Source organism: Pleurodeles waltl, chromosome 1_2, assembly GCF_031143425.1.
Source record: "Pleurodeles waltl isolate 20211129_DDA chromosome 1_2, aPleWal1.hap1.20221129, whole genome shotgun sequence".
Taxonomy (NCBI): Eukaryota; Metazoa; Chordata; class Amphibia; order Caudata; family Salamandridae; genus Pleurodeles; species Pleurodeles waltl.
This window is the reverse complement of record NC_090437.1, coordinates 1,103,579,162-1,103,600,468: the sequence shown is the minus strand read 5'-3', so window position 1 is coordinate 1,103,600,468 and position 21,307 is coordinate 1,103,579,162.

Genomic DNA, 21,307 nt, shown 5'->3' with positions numbered 1-21,307 from the left:
CGCAAGTGAATAAGTAGATAGAAAATGGCGGTCACGTCCGCGGCGGTGCGTACCGCGGCGGTGCGTACCGCCACCGCCGGCGCCCTTCGCCATTGGCTCCTGAAACCCATAGGCTTCAATGTTAACCAATGCGGCTTCGCGCCGCGGTCTTCGACCGCCGACCGCCGCGGTGTGCCACGCCAGCGCATTGACCTCACATCCCATTGTCACACTTCACAGGTCAGGCAGCCGCCATTTCGAGGGTCCACATGGCTCAATTTCAACTGCGTCACACAGGCCTAGGCCTTGCATAGCCACTCAGACACGCCATTCACTGCATAGAGAATCGTTTACTGTGCAAGCTGTGAGTACGTACCTGTGGGTTGCTTGACTGTGTGCTCCATGTTGTCCTTCCTAGGCACCGTCCGCTGGGTTTGGCGAGGAGATGGATGAATCCTCCCGTGTACAGGCCGCTGGTGGACCTGTCGACAATGGAAGCACGCCACATTATCCTGACCTACCGGCTTGACCGTGCCACTATACATGAACTGTGTGCCCAGCTGGAGCCCGACCTGATGTCCCCCATCCGCCAACCCACAGGGATTCCCCCTCTGGTGCAGGTCCTGTCAGTACTCCACTTCTTGGCAAGTGGGTCATTTCAGACAACAGTGGGAATTGCTTCTGGGATGTCTCAGCCCATGTTTTCGAAGGTGTTATCCAGAGTGTTGTCGGCCCTGATGAAATACATGAGGAGCTACATCCTTTTCCCTGAGGTGGGCGAATTGGCTGCAGTGAAGGTTGATTTCTATGCCCTTGGACATATTCCCAACGTCATTGGTGCCATTGATGGGACCCATGTGGCTTTGGTTCCCCCAAGAGACAGGGAGCAGGTGTACAGGAACAGAAAAAGTTACCATTCCATGAACATCCAGGTGGTGTGTTTGGCTGACCAGTACATCTCGCATGTAAATGCCAAATTCCCAGGGTCAGTGCATGACGCCTACATCCTAAGGAATAGCAGCATCCCTTACGTGATGGAACAGCTAGAGAGACACTGTGTATGGCTATTGGGGGACTCTGGGTACCCCAACCTGTCGTGGCTACTGACCCCAGTAAGGAATCCCCGGACCAGGGCAGAGGAACGGTACAATGAGGCCCATGGGCGTACTAGGAGGGTGATCGAACGCACCTTCGGCCTCCTAAAGGCCAGGTTTCGGTGCCTGCATATGACAGGTGGATCCCTAATGTACTCACCTAAGAAGGTGTGTCACATCATCGTGGCCTGCTGCATGCTTCACAACCTGGCTTTGCGCCGCCAGGTGCCTTTCCTGCAGGAGGATGGTCGAGACGGTGGTGTTGTGGCAGCTGTGGAACCTGTGGAGAGTGACGAGGAGGAAGACGACGGGGCTGAAACAGACAACAGGGACAGAATCATTGAACAGTACTTCCAATAGGACACAGGTAACAATTCAAACATAATTTAGTAAATGTGAACTACTCTCCTGCATCTCTGCTGCCTGTCTATTTGCCCCAGTGTATGATGACTGAGTTGTGGCTTTTCCCTCCCTATTTCAGATCTGGGGTCCCCACTACGAGTCCTGTGCTTCGTTTCCCCATGGACTACAGCTTTGTGGCAGCTGTTTGTTGACTTCACTATGTACAAGGACATATTTGCACTGTCATGTCAATTACAATATTTTGAAATCACAGCCAGACTCCAGATAGTTTTGTGCAAAATAGGTGTTTATTTCAGTGCTCAAAATGGGATGGGTGGTTTCAAGTGGGTGGGGGCTATGGCGAAGGAACGTCCATGGCAGAGTCCAGAGTAACAGTCACACAGGTGCATTGTCCATAGGCCTGTGGAGAGATGGAGCATGGGCAGTTCAAAGATGGACAGGGTGACAATGTGGGACAGTGGGATGACATCAGGTGGTATCCTTTGCTGGCGGGGGTCTTGACATCCTACTCTGTCTTCTTGCGAGATCTCAGGGCCCTCTTGCGGGTGGTTCTTCTCCTGCAGGAGGTGGGGGTCTGGTGGGCTGCTGTTGTGCGGGGGCCTCCTGTCCACTAGCGCCGGCGGAGGTGGTTGGCTGTTCTTGGTCCAGGCTAGTGGCAGGGGCCCTTTGTTGTTGTTGAGTGTCCGTCCTGGTGTTGATGAGTTCCTGCAGCAGCCCTACCATGGTAACCAGGGTGGAGGTGAGGGCTCTGATGTCCTCCCTGTACCCCCAATAGTGTTCCTCCTGCAGTACCTGGATCTCCTGGAACCGGGCCAGTACCGTCGCCATCGTCTCCTGGGAGCGGTTGTATGCTCCCATGATGGTGGTGAGGGCCTCGTGGAGAGTGGGTTCCCTGGGCCCGTCCCCCCCCTGTCGCACAGCTACCCTCCGAGTTGCCCTGTTTCCCTGGGCCTCTGCCCCCTGGCCGGTGTGCCCACTACCACTGCCCCCAGGTCCCTGTTGTTGTTGGGGTGGTGGGTTATCCTGGGTGCCCTGTAGTGGTAGACACACCGCAGATTGACGCGCCCTGGAGACAGAGGCATGGGCCCGCTGGGTGGGAGCTGTGCTGGTGTTCCCAGAGGGGTTTGGGTCTGTAGTGGCCTGTGCCTGTGTGAGGGGAACCGACTGTCCAGAGGTCCCCGATGGTCTGGGCTGGTCATCAGTGTCCAGGTCGACAGAGCTGCTGTCATCGCTGACGGCCTCTTGGGTGGGGGGTGTGGAGAATTCTGGGCCCTCCGTGGCGGTGTGTTGACGGTCGGGTCCTGCAGGGGTATAGAGGTATGGTTATAGTTTCAATGTGTGGCATATGGGTGTATCTGTGGGTTCCCGTGTCCCCAAGTGCTGGCATTCGTGTGTGGGGGCTTTGGTGAGGGTGGCTTGTGGGAGGGATGTGTATATGCATTGGGCATGCTTTGGTGATGGGTGTCCATGCTTAGTGGACGCATGCAGGCCTAGGTTTTGGGATGTGTGGGTTGTGATGGTGAGACATTGGCAGGGAATAGGTGTGCTGGGGGTGGGGGTGAGGATGGTGGTGGGGGTGAGTGTGGGGGTGAGGGTGGGGGTGAGGATGGGGGTGGGGGTGAGGGTGGGGTTCGAGGATGGGGGTGAGGGTTGGGGTATGATTTGGCATGCAGGTGGGGGGGAAGCAGTAGTGAAGCTTCAACTTACCAGAATCCATTCCTCCGCCGACTCCTGCGAGGCCGTCAGGATGCAGGATGTTCAAGACTTCCTCCTCCCATGTTGTAAATTGTGGGGGTTGAGGTGGGGGTCCTCCGCCAGTCTTCTGCACGGCGATGTTGTGCCTGGATACCATGGAACGCACCTTCCCCCGTAGGTCGTTCCATCGCTTCCTGATGTCTTCCCGATTTCTGGGGTGCTGTCCCACAGCGTTGACCCTGTCGACAATCCTCTGCCATAGCTCCGTCCTCCGGGCAATGCTGGTGTATTGGATCTGTGTGCCGAAGAGCTGGGCTCTACCCGAACGATTTCCTCCACCATGACCCTGAGTTCTTCGTCTGAGAAGCGGGGGTGTCTTTGGGGTACCATGGAGTGGTGTGTATGATGGGTGGGGTGGAGTATGTGTAGTTAAGTGTGTTGAGTGTGGTGGTGTGTGTTGTTTTGTGTGTGGATATTGTGTGGGTGATGGTGTAGTGTGCCTCTGTGTGATGGTATTCTGTGATCGCTGATGTGTCTCTCAGTGCTTCTTTTAGGATTTTGGTCGAAGGGGTTTGTGGGTGATGTGGGTGTGTGTTTTATATTGTATTGTGTGTGTGGGAGTGGTGTGTGTATGTGTATCAGGTGTGTGGAATTCAAATCGGCCAATGTGGCTGAGTTTTGTTCGTTTGTGTGTATTCTGACCGCGGCGGTGTGTACCGCCAATGGAAAACCCCATTTGAAAGACCGCCGCGTGGATTCGTGGGTCGTAATGGCATGGGCGTATTTCTGTTGGCGTGACGGTGGAGGTTTGGTCACCTCCACTTTTCCGCCGACCGCTGGTCTGGCGGTCTGTTGTGGCTGTCGGATTTTCGGAGGTTTGGCTGCTGCGGGTCAGAATGACCGTGGCGGGTTACCGCGACCGCGGCGGAATTATGGAGGATTTCTGACCGGCGGTAGGCGCCTTTTACCGCCGAGGTCAGAATGACCACCTGTGTGTGTACTTTGAACATATTCATTTACGTTTCTGAAATTGCAATTCGCATTATTTTTACATTGAAAGCAAAATTCAAGATTTTGTACTATAAGGCCCCAAGTATCTATATAAAAGAATTCGGATTTATTTAATTGCACATGCAGGCACATTACATTTATGTTTGCCGTGATTTGGATTAGCTGCTTTGGCAATATTTCAGTGATTTTCGCTCAAGTATGCATTAGTGTGCACACCATGTTCCTGTAGCATCATTTAGTCTTAGCCGGCCTTTAGAAAAGTATCGCTTATGAAGAACATTCCTTAATATTGCAAGCTTACTCCTTTATATAAAGTGCCCGTGTTATGAATTATTACTTTGAAATGTGAGACTTCGGGGCAAACCTCTGCTTTCAAAGATATCAGTCAGTCAAATGAGGCTCGTCTCTCCTGTTATGTGAAAGGATCTCTGCCACAAGCCAGTTATGTTGTTATAGCCAATTTCATAGAAAATACTTTATTTTAAAATGTCACCTTCCTCCAGCAGCTGAGGCAGCATCGCTCTCTTTTCTCTATCTTCCTCTCTCTAGTATCAGACTGAAAATCTTGTGTGAATGTGGTTGCAGTAGCGTAACAAAGGACCCCACAGCCATCTAGGTTGAGGGGGGGCTCGGGAGGCCCCCTCAGCACAGTACACTGTGCACAGATGGCAGGCTCCTGACAGGGTCCAGGGGGGAGGGGACCCCCTGCAGGTACTTTGCAGGCGCCCCCCCTCAAGTTTTGTTATGCCACTGTGTGGGTGTGTATGTTTGTTTGTGTGTGATTGTTAGTGCTTGTTGTGTTTGTGTGTGCTATAGTGTAGCAAGAGTACCATGGGGCCTATTGTGACCTTCTGACCCCCGTCCCCCAATGGGTAGCAAATGCAGACATCAACTGATATGCAGAGGGCCCTTCTCACTCCACGTTCTGGTATATCTCACGATACACAAAATAAAGTAACACATTTCTCATGGGAGTTTCCTATCTCGTTCAACAGCTAGAACAAATATTGTTACATAGTTAATACTGAAACATGTTCTTCGCATTCAATACAATAGGACATTCAATATCACATCAACAACCTAAGGAAAGAACTCAGGTCAGAGGGAACAGAAGAAGCAAATACTTTTCCTCTACTGCTGCAAAATAAATCTTTTAGGCCTAGTCAAGCTAAGAAAGCCTTAATACACATTCATACAATTAATACATTATTAAAACCTATTGTGCATCTTACAATTCAAATCAAATATCTAAAGCAAATTATTAACTTGCAAACATTATGTACGCCATGTTGGAACTATTTTAATTGTGCATTTAGTTTTCTGCACACATATAACTCACATTAACAAAATCAATTTAAATCAATATAAGTAGAATTAATTCATGATAGCTATGTACCTGTGTAAGCATGTGAGTGTGCGTTACGCCATAAGCATGTGCCTGCACATATTTATGTGTATGTGTACTTGTGTGTGCCTGCATCTATTTATGCTTGAGTGTATGTCACTTGCATGCTTGTTTATTCATTTTGTTCGCCACAGTATGGTAGTTCTGTGACGTAGATTCATTATTGTTATGTGATTGCTGTGTAGATACAATATCTGAACTAATAAAACTATGAGCCGATTCACAAAGGCATTTATGAGAAGGAGTACTCCCACAGAACTACTTTATGTACCGTTAAATGCGTTTGTGAATAGTCTCCAAAAATTCTAAAATGGGACTAAAATCGAAATAGTCCAATACAAAATTGCTACAAATAGAAAGGACTATTTCGCATACTCATAAATGGCAATGTGAAACAGCCTCTGTATAAATAAGGTAGGTGTGAAGATGCGGGGGTACATTCCTCCAATACTTTCTGAGCTTGTTGTGCTTCTACCAAGTGGCAGCCTTTCAGTAAGACAATATGGTCAATTCACAAGGTATTCATGAGTACATGAAATAGTACCGCTTTTATGAGTGCATGAAGCAGTACGGCATTTGTGAGTATTTGAAGTAGTACTATAGTACTCGTCTGTCCCTTCGTGAATTGCCCCAAAATGATTTTTGTGGCTTGTGGAAATTCTTATAGTTCACTATTTTAAAACATATCTTCAACTGTAGAACGCCTGAAATGCTAATTGCGTTCTCACCTGCTTTGGACTGCATGATTTGCTCAGGTTGTCAAAGCCAAATGTCAGGGGAACACATCACTATGTAGAAATGCGCATTTCCAAGTGTAAATAACCCTTGCATCAGGGATGCCCTGCCTGCTAGAAGTGCTCCTGAACAACCAGCTGCACGTGTTCATTTACAGCCATACGGTGCCCCATCCATATGCAACTCCTCCAGTGCTGCATTCAGGAAACCAGCAATTTATGCATTGCTCATTTTTGTCAGTCATCAATGATGACAATTCCGGCATCAAGAGGCTCATTTTATCCAGCAGATGTTTTTGCAAACAGGAGCTAAATCGTGTTTTTACATCTTTCCTCTCCATTTTTCTCAGAATAACAGAAAGCAATGTAAATATTATCATTATAAATGCAAATGTTGGTCAGAAGAAGATATTTCATTTGTTCTCTGAAATCGTGCTTATTTTAAGGCGTTTTAGACAATGTACCCTTTAGTGACTTTATATGCAATACGACAAAATTGTGGATAATATTAAAACGATTTTTATTTAAAAGAAAAGAAAAAAACAGATGTGCGTCTCCTCTTACAGTTCACCAACTGATAACATGTGGTTTGGCCTTTGATGATCAAAAGATAAACAAGTATGTATCTTTAAAAACTCTCGTTATGATACTGATCATTAGCATCATACATATCTACGGATGAGCTTCAAAATCACCTCGACCTTTGTATGAGCACCATTACAACACACTACGAGAAATGAATGCAGCTTTTCAAGGGACCATTGAAAAAGCTCCCTTGTAACTGCAGCCTCGATTCTGAACACCATAGTGCCAAGACACACAGCCCAATACACAAACATTTTGCTGTGACTTACTCTTGTAGTATTTCTGAATTCCAGAAGTAAATCCCGAGCATTATAAGAGTCTGAATTGCACAAAAATTGTTCTTCGATGGATAGGTGTGATTCACTCATGGAAATTAGGAGTACGTCAGGAGCAAGTAAAAATTAAGGCATGCAAGAACCAATATTTGTGAATTGGGCGCCATTGTATTAGGACATCAAAGCCAAGAATGCATTTCCACAGAATCAACTACACCAATGCTAAATAAGAACAGCAAATAAATCAACACAGTTTTTTCGTGACCAGAGAACCACCAAGGCATCAATCAAAGCTGAAAATGAAGGCCATTACAAAATATGATCATTGGACACTAACAGCGACTGACTTCCAAACCGATTTAAAAAATGTGGAATAATATTCTGTGTGTACGTATGCAGCATGTGTAATTTCGAAATATTTGCAATTCACAAACCCCTATTTGGAAACTATGGAATCAAAGACATACTACTATAAAGGCAGTACACTGGAGAATGGACTCAAAAACAGGGATGAAAAGTTAATATGGCATGGGGGAACTGGTGTATTGGAAAGAAACGGACATACAAATCTACTGACACACCTGCAAAAGCCGAAATCAGGCTGCAGGAAATTCAGTTCCATAAAGGAAATAAACAGGACGTAATTATGTAGGTGTCTGGTGAGGACAGCTAGGCAGTGATTTTTCCTGGCACACCATTTCAAAGGCCAGAGTTATCAAAATATTTCATTCACAGATTTCAAAATGTGTTCAATTCCTATCCTGTCCCTTTGGAGCAAGTCAGTCTACCACATAAAAAAGGGCCTGAAATGGGCCCAGGGTAGGTGGCAGCCACAGGCATACTGAAGGATACCTGGATCCTAAGTTCATGAAGGGGGCAACTCCAATTCTAGGGTGACAGGCAGCATGAAAGGAGAGATGCTATGCACTGTTCACCTTTCTTAAGACCTATAACACACAGACAGCTAAGAAGTGATCAAAGTCCCTCCAAAGCTACACAAAAGGGGGATAGAGAGGAAGGATGTTTCAGGAAATGCCCTCCCGTACAAATAGTCCACAATCTTTTTTATAAGATCCTCACACACCCTATTGTTTTTATGCTTCTTCATCGGATATCATCCTGGTCCCTAAAAACCAGGATGGGTTCAACCATATTCCAGGGATAACTTAGGATAATTTCTTACTGGGGATTTCTGTAAATTCCTCGGAACACCTAGGTATTTCTTTACTAATGGTGTTTCTGGCATGATTAAAAAGATAAAGAAAGGGTGCCTACATGTTTCAGCCCTATGTGAGAGGTCGAATGGTCCAGGGCTTTTTTCTGGACTAAATCTATATTATGCTCCGTGATAATGTCAGTCTACTCTAAATATACATCACCCTCAACAGTCAATTTGTAGTCAGAACAGACCATTACAGACAATACATATGTTCATACATCTATACATATAATGCATTTCAGAAAGACACTTTTGCCCTTTCTCATGACTTAGTCGCCTCGGATCCTGAAAAATAAAAGGAGATGAACTTGCGTATAATCAAAATCAATTATACACAAGTCACTGTAATATCACCTCACTCAACGTGGGGGAAGGTATGGGACAAAGTATCACAATGTGCAGGACCCAACACTGTAAAGCCTATAGTAGGCAATGGGAGGGACCGTCCTCTACTTATTTAAAATGGGAGGAAAACAATTTGATAATTGCCAACAGGATAGCACACTTAAGTATATTGTGATCCTGCCCATATATTGTGCACTTAAATGTACATGGGCATGACAACATGGGAAGATAAAAACATGCTTATGTGAACATCGCAAGCTGGACAAGACTGTGCAAGTCACCACCATCAATACTGAAAATGCTGGGTAAGGTCTGCAAATGGCTCCAAAACAGCACTGGAAAAATGGCCGCTCATGCCCTTGGCACCAGCAAGCTGGTCTACAGGAACACTTGAAACTGGAATCACGAAGCAACTTACCAGTAGTTTTCTATCCATTCAAAACTCAGCAGTCAGACTCATCCTCAAAGTCCTACGTAGAACACACATCACACCACACTTCAGAGAGCTCCTCTGGCTCTCGATACATAAACACGGTGTTAGAAATGCTGTCTTTGGTTGGCAGTCAGGTTACCCCCTGTCCAAGCCACGACCCTCACTCTAGTCAGGGTAAAGGAGAATCACCCTCAGGTAACCCCCTTGGTAGCTTGGCACAAGCAGGCAGGCTTAACTTCAGAGTTCTAGGTGTAAAATATTTGTACCAACACACACAGTAACTTAATGAAAACACTACAAAATGACACAACACAGGTTTAGAAAAATAGAAAATACTTATCTAAATAAAACAAGATAAAAACGACAAAAATCCACCATACACAAGTCAAGTTATGAATTAAAAAGCAAAAGAGTCTTAAATCCTTTTGTAAACAAGTAAAACACTGTTAGTGTGTAAAAGTACCTGTGTAGCATCAAAATAACATGCACGGGCAAGAGTGCATCGAAAAAGGTAAGCGGTGCGTCGATTTCTCACCCGCAAGCAAGACCGTGCGTCATTTCTACTTCTCCGGTCGGGTCAGCGTGCGTCGTTTTTCCTCTCCGCAGGAGAGCGATGCATCGATCCGGGCAGCACTCATGTCTGGGCAGGCGTTGCATCGTTTTTCCACGCTCAGCAAGGTTTGTGTCAAAAATCCTGCCGCACAGCGTTGGCAAAACCGCGCTGTGTGGGTTGCGATGTTACCAGCCTCCATTAGCAATGAGGCGCGTCGTTTCTCCAGCCTTGTGCGTCCATCTTCCAGCCACGCTGCAGGCGGTGCGCCGATTTCAGCCACGGAGCCGGCGATGCAATGTTTCTTCAGCCGCGTCTCGGAGGTTGCGTCGGAAATGTCCTCGCATGGCGCTCTGTATGTGGATTTTCATTCTTGGTCTGCCAGCTTCACCTGTCAAGGCCCCAGGAACTTGATAGAGCACCACTTGGCAGGGCAGGAGTCTCAGCGGAGAGTCCAGGTGCTGGCAGGAGAAGTCTTTGATGGCCCTGAACCTTCACCAACAGGAGGCAAGCTCAGGACAAGCCCTTGGAGATTTCTTCACAAGCAGGAATGCACAACAAAGTCCAGTCTGTCCCACTGCACAGGCAGAAGCAGCAACTGCAGGATAGCTCCACAAAGCACAGTCACAGGCAGGGCAGCACTTCTCCTGAGCTCTTCAGCTCTTCTCCAGGCAGAGGTTCCTCTTGATGTCCAGAAGTGATCTGATTTTTCAGGGGTTTGGGTGTTCTTCTTAAACCCATTTTGGTCTTTGAAGTAGGCCTACTTCAAAGCACACACCAGGGGGATGGAGACTGCATTGTGTGAGGGCAGGCACAGCCCTTTAAGGTGTAAGTGACCACTCCTCCCATCCCTCATAGCACAGATGGCTCATCAGGATATGCAAGCTACACTGGGTCCCTTTCTGTCGCTGTCTAGAGACAGGTGCAAACAGCCCAACTGTCAAACCAACCCAGACAGGGAATCCACAAACAGGCAGAGTCACAGAATGGTTTAAACAAGAAAATGTCTACCCTCTAAAAGTGGCATTTTCAAACACACATTCTCAAAACCAGCTTTACTAAAAGATGTGTGTTTAAATAGTGAGCTTGGAGACCCCCACATCTCTATCTGCTCCGAAAGGGAATCTACACTTTAATCATATTTAAAGGCAGCCCCCATGTTAACCTATGAGAGAGATAGGCCTTGCAACAGTGAAAACCGAATTTGTCAGTATTTCACTGTCAGGATATATAAAACACATTAGTATATGTCCTAACTTAACCAGACATTGCACCCTGCCCATGGGGCTACCTAGGGCCTACCTTAGGGGTGTCTTACATGTAAGAAAAGGGAAGGTTTAGGTCTGGCAAGTGGGTACACTTGCCCAAGTAGAATTGGCAGTTTAAAACTGCACACACAGACACTGCAGTGGCAGGTCTGAGCCATGTTTACAGGGCTACTAATGTGTGTGGCACAACCAGTGCTGCAGGCCCAATAGTAGCATTTGATTTATGGCCCTGGGCACCTCTAGTGCACTGTAGAAAATGTTTACCAGTAAATCAAATATGCCAATCATGGATAAACCAATCAACAATACAATTTACACAAAGAGCATATGCACTTTACCACTGGTTAGCAGTGGTAAAGTGCTCAGAGTTCAAAAGCCAACAAAAACAGGTCAGAACAAATAGGAGGCAGGAAGCAAAAAGATTGGGGATGACCCTGCAAAAGGAAAAAAGTCCAACACATAGTCAATTCAAAGTCTTTACTCACACATTCAAGGCACTGTACAACATAGGCCCCCACCTACCTAAACAGTCACATCTCCTTTCATCAACCACTTAGACATCTACTTTCCATGGAAACCCTACTTGCATACATCCTACACATCCACATAAACAAGACCGGAGGCCAGGCCTTCTTGTGCATCACTCCTGAAGCATGGAATGATCTTCAACTACATTTCAAAGCCTCCTACCCCTTTTCACTCCAGCAAGTAGCTGAATACCTATTTGTTCGAATAACACCTTCCCTAGGCAAGGCTAGACACACACATCTGCTCCTTGCCTGAATACCCTCAAGGGCGATAGTGCACTCTACAAATACACATAACTTAACATAAGATAGCTGATGTGGAGAAATAATGCTACAGTGTGCTCTGCCAGATGCTGACCTATAGTTTTTCATGGTTTCCTTTTCAGAACAGCCTGTTTTTCAGACACCATATTTGGAATATCATTATGGAAAAAGCACAATTTACCTGAATGTGTTTAACACATTTTGAGGTGATGCAAAGCATATACCCCTCCACTCTTCACTGAGGATATGTGCTCACTTGCTACACCAGTGTGAATATCCTGCAAATCTGATAAAGGACCATTGTTTGAATATTTATAAAGGGTTGGCAGCAGGGTTGGCAGTTATGTTTGCCCACAGTCTAATTTTATGCCCCTCTTACTGCTTCTGATTCTGTTCCACAGGTTGCCTCTGGGGTTTGCTCATTTTATGTCCTCCCTGCCTTTTTGTCTAAATTACTGCTCCATTTGATCCTTTCGTCTACTCTACAGTCCTTATATGTCTTTTGCACTCTTTAAATTAATTTGCTTTACTTGGTCTCTAATGCAGGTTGCACATTTCAGCATATTAGAGCCTAGTGAGAGGATATGTGAACTAGAGTGCACAGTGAAAGAGGGGACCAGAGTGAACAGAAGGGAATGGAGGATGTTTGAGAGGGAATGTGAACAGTGTATTTTAGAGGGAAATAAAGCAGAGGTGAATAGAGCCAGACAGAGTGAAATCATACTCATTAGCAACAGAGTCTGTGACAGGAGGTTTCAATCAATCATACTATATTTAGGCAGACAATGCCTGAGGTAGTTATTATTATGGACCTGATTTAGAGTTTGCTGGACACAGTACTCCAGTACAAATGTGGCAGAGTATTGTGTTTGCTAAACTCACAGTCTGCCTGTTCTATTTAGATTTGGGTGGACTGTTGTGTTTTCACTGGGGGTACCTCATAAGCTCCACCAGTAAAAACCTTGCACTGATGGCAAGACAGACTCTGGTCTTCTGTGAAAGTACACCAGATAATCTGCCTTGAATTGAGAAGATAGACTGAAGTTCTTTTTTCAGTTTAGGTCCATTAGGGAAAGCTTGGCATTTCAGAACTGAAAAACATAAAAATTACCCCCACGCCCTGGGACAAAACTCCCTGTATTTTATTTTACAAACACAAGCTCATGCTTAGACAAAAAAAGTTTGTCAAGAGGCCGCATGAAACATGTTGACTGCTCAGCAAACGTTCACTGCCTTCAGAGGAGCTGGCATTGTGGTGGCTCCTTTGAAGACACAGAGGTCTTCACCAAGCAAATTAAGATCTTCAAGTATGTTGGGCGGTAGTCAGCCGGGGTACCATATGTATTGACCTTCGCCACTCTGGCATATGGTAGGTCACCCACCAAACTCTAAATAAGGCTCTATGTCTAAACCTTTACTTCTGTAAAACAGTGAGTGCGCTGTATACTACAAGCAAGAGGATTCAATTGATGGCAAGGCCACTCGACCTTTCATCCTTTTTGGACTGATATATTGAGCACTGGTAAATTTGGTAATAGTATCACCTGTTATTTTTTACTTTAAGAAACTGCAAAATAGGCTTAAATCCTGGTTGCTCTACTCAATATATTAACATTCGCAGGTTGATAAAATTAGTATGTATTCTGTCCATTAGTGCTAGGTTCTGCCATGCCAGTGAGAAAATACTTTATATATGGAAATGTTAGTTCCCAGTTACAATGTAATAACTGTTGTTGAGATAGCTGACCTGCTACTCATTAACAGATGCTACCCATTAACAGATGTGTTGATCACTCGTGTGTATGTGTGTTTGAGCTGTACCACTCTTCAATATTCCCCCAGTACTTCAATGATCGGAAGCTGTGCAGTGTCACTTTGGCAGTACAGTGCAGACCCTCAAGGGGCAATTCGCAAAGGTATTTACAACTATATGTAGTATTATCTCTGCAGTGATAATCTTCCTGCTCCTACTTGCAGTTTGCATGCATGTGAGCGTAAATCTACACCAATATCTGTCCGATCTCTCACATGCAGATTTCTCCACTGAGAGTGCATAGGGCTCTGTACACATAATCCTATATTTTAGTGTAATGTGGGAATGGCCAGAGAAAAATGCTGGAAAATGGGAAATATGTACTACAAACTGGGAAGACAAAATGGAAAATGAAAGTATAGCATGGGGAGGGGCATGTAAATACAAAAGCACACTTACAAAAGGGTAAATCAGCTGAGATTTTCTAAAGTTTTGCCACCAAATACTCCTGAAGTACTACAGCGCTAACATGCTCCAATCTACACCAGTTATGGCTTTGAGTAAATTACACACCACATATGGTCTTTCACAGGTACTGCAAGGGAATCAGATCTCACTCAACGGAGGCAGGGAATAGCACTAAGGGCCTGATTTATCAAAAGTTAGCACCGCCTTTACGTCATTTTTTACGCAAAAGCGGCACAAACTTACAAAATATAATTATATTATATTTTGTAAGTTTGTGCCGCGTTTGCTTCAAAAACAGAATTTTATTTTGTAAGTTTGTGCTGCTTTTGCTTAAAAAAATGACGTAAAGGCGGTGGTAACTTTTCATAAATCAGGCCCTAAGTATATAAAGTCCAGCCATTAAAAAAGAAAACAGTCAAATAACTTTACTCCATACACATACCCATATTAATCACATTATACAAATATTACAAAATATGGCCTCAGGGTCCATATTATAAATTGTGCTCCGAGGGTGCAAAGAGCGTGTGCACTCACTTTGGGAAGTTCAGGGGCACAATGGTATTACAGAAGGGGCCACAGACGTTTGTGCGTCCCCTTCTGTAATACTGATAGTGTGGGTGTAAATGTAGCACCAGAGTTATGAGGAGAGGACGCCCCTCATTTGCATGGGGCTGTGGCCCCATGTCCCATGCAAAAGAGGGAATCACTTTGCCTCTACGCCTACACTGTATTACAGACTTGGGTGTGGAGGCAAACATGCCTTTAGAAGTTCACTGAAAGTGCACCTCCTAAAGGCAGCCCTCCGGAGGAAGAAAGGTGCTCCCAGGGACCCCCCAGATATTTCCTTGGAGGCGTGTGCAGTCACTCTTTCAAGGGGATCTCTCTTCCCTCTTGAAAGCATCCCCTCTTGAAAGAGCAGGCAGATTGCAGCCGGCACTGTGAGGCACTGAGAGGCTTTGAAACAGCTGCCCCGTATTTCACGTGGATGCACTGCCTCAAGGGTAGCACGAGTTGGCGTCTGCCCTGGGGACAATGCATTCTTTATAATACAATGCACTGTCCCTACTTGCACCTATTAATATTTTTAGTGTGTGTCATGCCTCAAACAGAGACAGTGCGCGTACACATAATACGGCCTCAGCTGTACAAAAAGATTTTGTTATTGCAAACCTTGAGATTTGCGAAATCACTGGAACCAAAATCTAACTTTGTAAGACACAAAATCCTAATTAAATTGTAATTTGAAAATGAAGTGAAAGTGACATACCTCCTAAGCTGTGATTTGGTTTGGTATCTGCAAATAAATTGTGACTGTTGCTCTGGTAGCAAACCATTGAATAATTACTGACTCCTTACAGTAGGTGGTAACTGATTATCAAAAAAGGAAATGGATCTCCTTGTGACCCTTTTCACTTTGGGAATTGAGGTGGCAGTCTCAAGGGCGAGACAGGCAGTCGTTCAACGGTCACCTGCCTGCCCTCCTTGAAGATTTTGCAAAATGCAATTTTGTTTTTTAAAGCAATCCATTTTAGTTAAGGAACAAGGGATGACTTTAAAAAATCTGTTTTGGAATGAAATCACAAGAATGGCAAGCTGCTGTCCCTTAAAGGCCTCCGTCCATGTGATTAAGCCAACCACAAGGGGTTGTAAATTGCAACCTGCCTAATTAATATTAATTAGGCAGGTGGTTCAGCAACCCCAGTGTTTCATTATTTTGTGAATTTGGTTCACAAAATCAGCTGCCATTCACAAAAAGTCAGTGGAGAGTATGAAATCATTGTTTGCGAATGGAATAATAGTGCATCAGGGGCATAGAATTATAAAGGAAATAACAGTGAACATTTTTGCTCCTTGGGATTGAATATTGATTAAAACCTTTATAATCAGTGCATAGTGAAGATATTGATCTTTGAAACAAAAAACTAACAAGCCTATGCTGGTGAAGTAGGTCATACAATGAACAATAAATACAACTGAAAGAAATAATAGTGCCAGGTTCATTTGGTGTTCTGCAGTTCTATTTCCTATGTGGAGGAAGTGAACACACCATGTGTGTTGCAAACACTGGCAAAAAGCACTGAAGTGGCACCAAAGGAAACTTAAAAATAATTTCATTTTATGTGGAATCATTTATCTCATCAATTGGTGATTAAAAACATCCCGAAGCCATAACAAAACTGTGGTGACAAATATGATACTGGAGTAGACCAGTTGACATTCTGGCATGCTTTGGAAAAGCTATAAAGTTAGTAGTTTAATACTGTCTCCAAATGAAACTTGCAAAGACAAAGAGCCTTCCCATACTGGACCTGAAGTTAATGGTAATCCATCAATAATTTGAATTGCCTCAAGAGTATTCTTTTTTTTTTTTAGGACTATCGCTTTTGGTGGTCTATTTCAAGTTAATGATCATTTCACAAGCCCCCTATACAGCAGTGCGGATGCAATAATGATGTTCTCTTCTTCTGTTCTCAAATAATTGGTGAAAGAAACAATGACTGTCTGTGTTATTCATAAAAGATCCAGTAAAAGAAGTCAATACACATCTATTTTTTCTTTCACAGGATGTGACTGGACTCTTTCTGGATTTTTCTGAGGTCATTTAGAACAAATCTGAATCATACGAAATACATTACTACAATATAGACATATCTCAGTCTTGTACCAGCATTCCTTTCATTTCCTGTCAAAAGGCCCCTAGCTGCCCCTAGTTGTGTTAGGTTATCTTGAGGAAACCCATCCACAACTATGCCAATGGCACCTAGAATCACTTTGTTGTGACTTACGTACTTATTTCTTTAGATCTTTCTTGTAATCTTCATTTCATTAGAAATCTGAATAAGTTCAGAATATTAAGTAGGTGCCTGTACACGAAACAACTCACCCTCATTCTCATTTGTAATCCTCTTTGAAAAAGAGTCATATTAGTTATTTTACCTGAAGCAGTTTGAACTACTAATCAATGAAATTGGGTCACATGCGTCAGTACATTCAATCTGCCTTGCTGAGTATCAGGCAATTCTTCCTCTGAAAAAAGCTCCAAATCATGTTATTCAAACATCTTAAGTGCCAGTAAAAAGGTATCAATAGTCTAGAGAGACAACCAAAGTGGTTATTTAAGAAGTTGCCCAGGCCAAAGCAGGACCAACAGGACAACCATCATGCAAACAATTTTTACTCTATCTGGATTGAACTGTGCAGAGCAGAAAGTATCCTGAATAGTAAGAGAATCCAAATATTCCTTTAACTTCAAAGGATCCCCAGAAAACCATAAGGCACTTGACCAGACTTATAGAGTATTTATGGAACTGAATACTAAGATCTGCCATAAGGCTTCTTTTTTTCAGGCATGGCTTTTGCAGCACTTGTGCTAGGTCCTGATAAGCTTTCATAAAACAGTAAACCTGCGGATTTATTGGTGTCACAATCTGAAAAGTACTGTAAACTAGGCAAGTTTGTCAGGTTGGCTTCTTTGTTGCACGAGAAGAGAGCGACTCCTCCCAGGAGCCAGGGTGCCATCCTCCTCCTAATAGTACATGTAATAGGTGTTGTGTTGCTTGCTGGTCCTATTTCATTGACCTCCGTGACTGATGAAGATGACAATAGGCCAGTGGAATCATGCAATTGTGCAGCTGTGGGGTATTTTTGCTCAATTATTGATTTTTCACATTTGACACATAATCTATCATCTGCTGCATAATCTACAGATTTCTACAAAAAGACATTTGTTTCTAGCCCAAATTGTTCATAACTTTACTAAAAATGCAGCAACATCCATTGCTGTACAGCAGAACGCCCTTTGCAAAGGTTGACTGGTTACCTTTTTCCTTTTTTTTTGCTTATTGCTATAGTTGAGTATTGAACCAATAGTAGTGAGGAGTGATCTATGCCCAGACAGTGTTAACAGATGTAAAATTTTGAAAATAATGAATTAATACAATCACAAAATATGCTGCATTATGCCACATAATTTGCCTTTTCTCTGCGAATAATTTAGCCATCCCTGTTGCATAATTTGGGTCTCTCTTGCCTCATAATTTCAGTGGCTCTGAATATAACCAAGGCACAAGCTATCCCTGGCAATAGGAAGAGAAAAGAGGCAAACAATGTGTTTCCAGAAGAAAATCCAAAAAGAAGTTTGACTGCAAGGAGCATAATTAGGAACAAAAAAAAAGGATGAATACAATGAAAAATATGAAAGTGAATGCATTGCAACACATCGATCATTTGCTAATGCCTCCTTTATACATGACTTAAATAGGAACTTGCTTCAAAGGAAAACATTCCACTTCATTTTGAAATGGGAACTCATGAAGCAATTGCTATTTAACCCATGATCATGGAAGGAGCACTCCATAAGGCTTGAACGTTTCCTTTTCTTTAAAAACATTGGGGCATATGTACATGAAAGTGGTGCATCAGCTATGTTGTGAATTATTTAATGCACCCCCTAACAACACCATGCTAGCGCTGTATTTACAATACAGTGCACCATGGCACACGTTAGCACAATAGCATCAAAATGTTTGACGACATTGTGGCGTTTTTGTAGACTAAAACCAAACATTATGGCACTAGTCAAGCATTGCATGGGGAGGGCCATTGGAACAAATGTTATTGTCACTTTAACTACTTCGGAGCCATGGATGTAATGGTTACGTCCATGGCTGTGCCCGTGTGGTGCCATGGACGTAACCATTACGTCCATATATCGGCCCTCGGGGGAAGCGCTAGCGCTCCCCCTGAGAGCCGCCCTCCCACCCCAACAGGTCAGGACTGGAAGGGGAATCGCTTCCCCTTCCACCCTCGAGCCCACTGATCCCCCTGATCCCCCTGACCTCCCCAGTGACGTCTGATGACGTCAGCACGCGAAAGCGTGCTGACCTCATCAGAGGTCACCTCCCATTGCGGAAGAGAAATGCTTAGCATTTCTCTTCCGCTCAGGAGGAAGGGGCCAGCAGAGACATGAATCCTTTCATGTCTCTGCAAGCATTTCTGCTGCCCGATAGTGATGCGATCGGGCAGCAGAAATGCCCACTAAACACCAGGGTTTTTTTTTTTTGACAATGGAATTAAGGGGAGCGGCCCCTTGGGCAAGGGCGGCTCCCCAGGGGGGAAAATCATTTTCAGACCATTTCTGCCCCCCCGGGGCAAATCAGCCTACTATAATTAGGGTGATCTGCCCCCAGGGGACAGAAAACCCCCTAGACACCAGGGATTTTTTTTCTTTCTTTTATGTTTAGGGAGCGACCCCTTCAGCAAGGGTCGCTCCCTGGGGGGGGCAAATTGTTTCTAGGCCATTACTGCCCCCCGGGGGCAGAAACCACTGGACACCAGGGAATTTATTTAGGGGAAAAATGAACATAAGGGGAGCATCCCCTTGGGCAAGGGCTGCTCCCTAGGGGGGCAAATAATTTTTAGGCCATTTCTGCCCCCCCCCGGGGGCAGATCCGCCTAATAAAATTAGGCCGATATTCCCCCGGGGGGGCAGAAAACCCCTAGACACCAGGGAACATATATATATTTTTTCTTTTATGTGTAGGGAGCGACCCTTGGCCGCTCCCTGGGGGGCCAAATTGTTTTTAGGCCATTTCTGCACCCCCTGGGGGCAGATCGGCCTAATATAATTAGGCCAAACTGCCCCCGGGGGAGCAGAAACCACTAGACACCAGGGATTGGTGTGTGTGTTTTGTTTGGGAGTCTGCCCCTTGGACAAGGGTCGCTCCCCATGGGGGCACATTACTGTTGGCCATATCTGCACCCCTTGGCCTATATTTTGAAAGGCCAATCTGCCCCAAGGGGGGCAGAATGCCCACCAGAGACCAGGGAAGATTTCTTTTCAAAATAAGAGGATGGGGGTATGGCCATACCCCACCCTAAATCAATGGGGCCAAAGGTGGCAATTACCCCCGATTCACACCCCAGGGGGACAGAAAGTCTACTAGATGGCATGGAATTAAAATAAAAAAAGAAAGTGGGGTGGTGGCTACTAACCAGTATGGGCCTGGTTATGCCCCCACCCCAACTGAGGGGGGTAACAGTCTTTCAGCTCTCAGCACAATAAAACATGTTATCCCGCGGCAATCAAGAAGACGTTTGATTATTTGGGGTTTTGATTTTACATTTGGGCCATGAGAGCTTGGTAACTCTCAAAATCATCCAACCTGGAAAGGGGAGGGCTGCACTTTTTTGACTTTGGGATGCTGCCATGTAGAAAAATCCACAAGACCCAGACACATCTGAAAACCAAACATCAGGTTGATTCCAGGGTGGTGTGATTCACATGAACCCCACACCATTTTCTTACCCACAATGCCCTGCAAACCTCCAACTTTGCTGAAAATCACACATTTTCCCCACATTTTTGTGATAGAACCTTCAGGAATCTGCAGGAATCCACAAAATTCCTACCACCCAACATTGTCCCATCTATACCAATAAAAAGTCTGCTGCACGTGTCAGCCTAAAAATGTTTTTTTCCAAACTGCCCTTTTGGACTCGCTTTGGTTCCCTCTCAATTTTGACATGTTTTTGGCTCTTCCCTGTCACAGGTTCTTGGCCCACCTACACAAGTGAGGTATAATTTTTACTGGAAGGCTGAGGGGAATGTTGGGTGGTAGGAAATTTGCCACGCTGCAGTGATCCCACACAGAAATGTGGGAAAAAGGTGATTTTTTAGCTAAATTTGAGGTTTGCTGAGGATTCTGGGTAAGAAATCAGTGGGGGATCCACACAAGTCACACCTCCCTGGACTCCCTCAGGTGTCTAGTTTTCAGAAATGTTCGGGTTTGGTAGGTTTCCCTAGATTGCTGCTGAGCCCAGGACCAAAAATGCAGGTTGCCCCCCCCCCACAAAAACAGGTAGTTTTGTATTTGATAATTTTGATGTGTCCAGATAGTGTTTGGGGTAACACAGAATAGTAAAACAAGTGTTATTGCCCCTTGTCTTTCTCTCCATTTTTTCCCTCCAAATGTAAGTCAGCGTGTAAAAAAGACGTGTAATTGAGAAATGCCCTGTAATTTACATGCTAGTATGGGCACCCAGGAATTCAGAGATGTGCAAATAACCACTGCTTCTCAACACCTTATCTTGTGCCCATTTTGGAAAAACAAAGGTTTTCTTGATACCTATTTTTCACTCTTCATATTTCAGCAAATTAATTGCTGTATTCCCGGTATAGAATGAAAACCCATTGCAAGGTGCAGCTCATTTATTGGCTCTGGGTACCTAGGGTTCTTTATGAACCTACAAGCCCTATATATCCCTGCAACCAGTTGAGTCCAGCAGACATAACGGTATATTGCTTTAAAAAATCTGACATTGCAGGAAAAAGTTA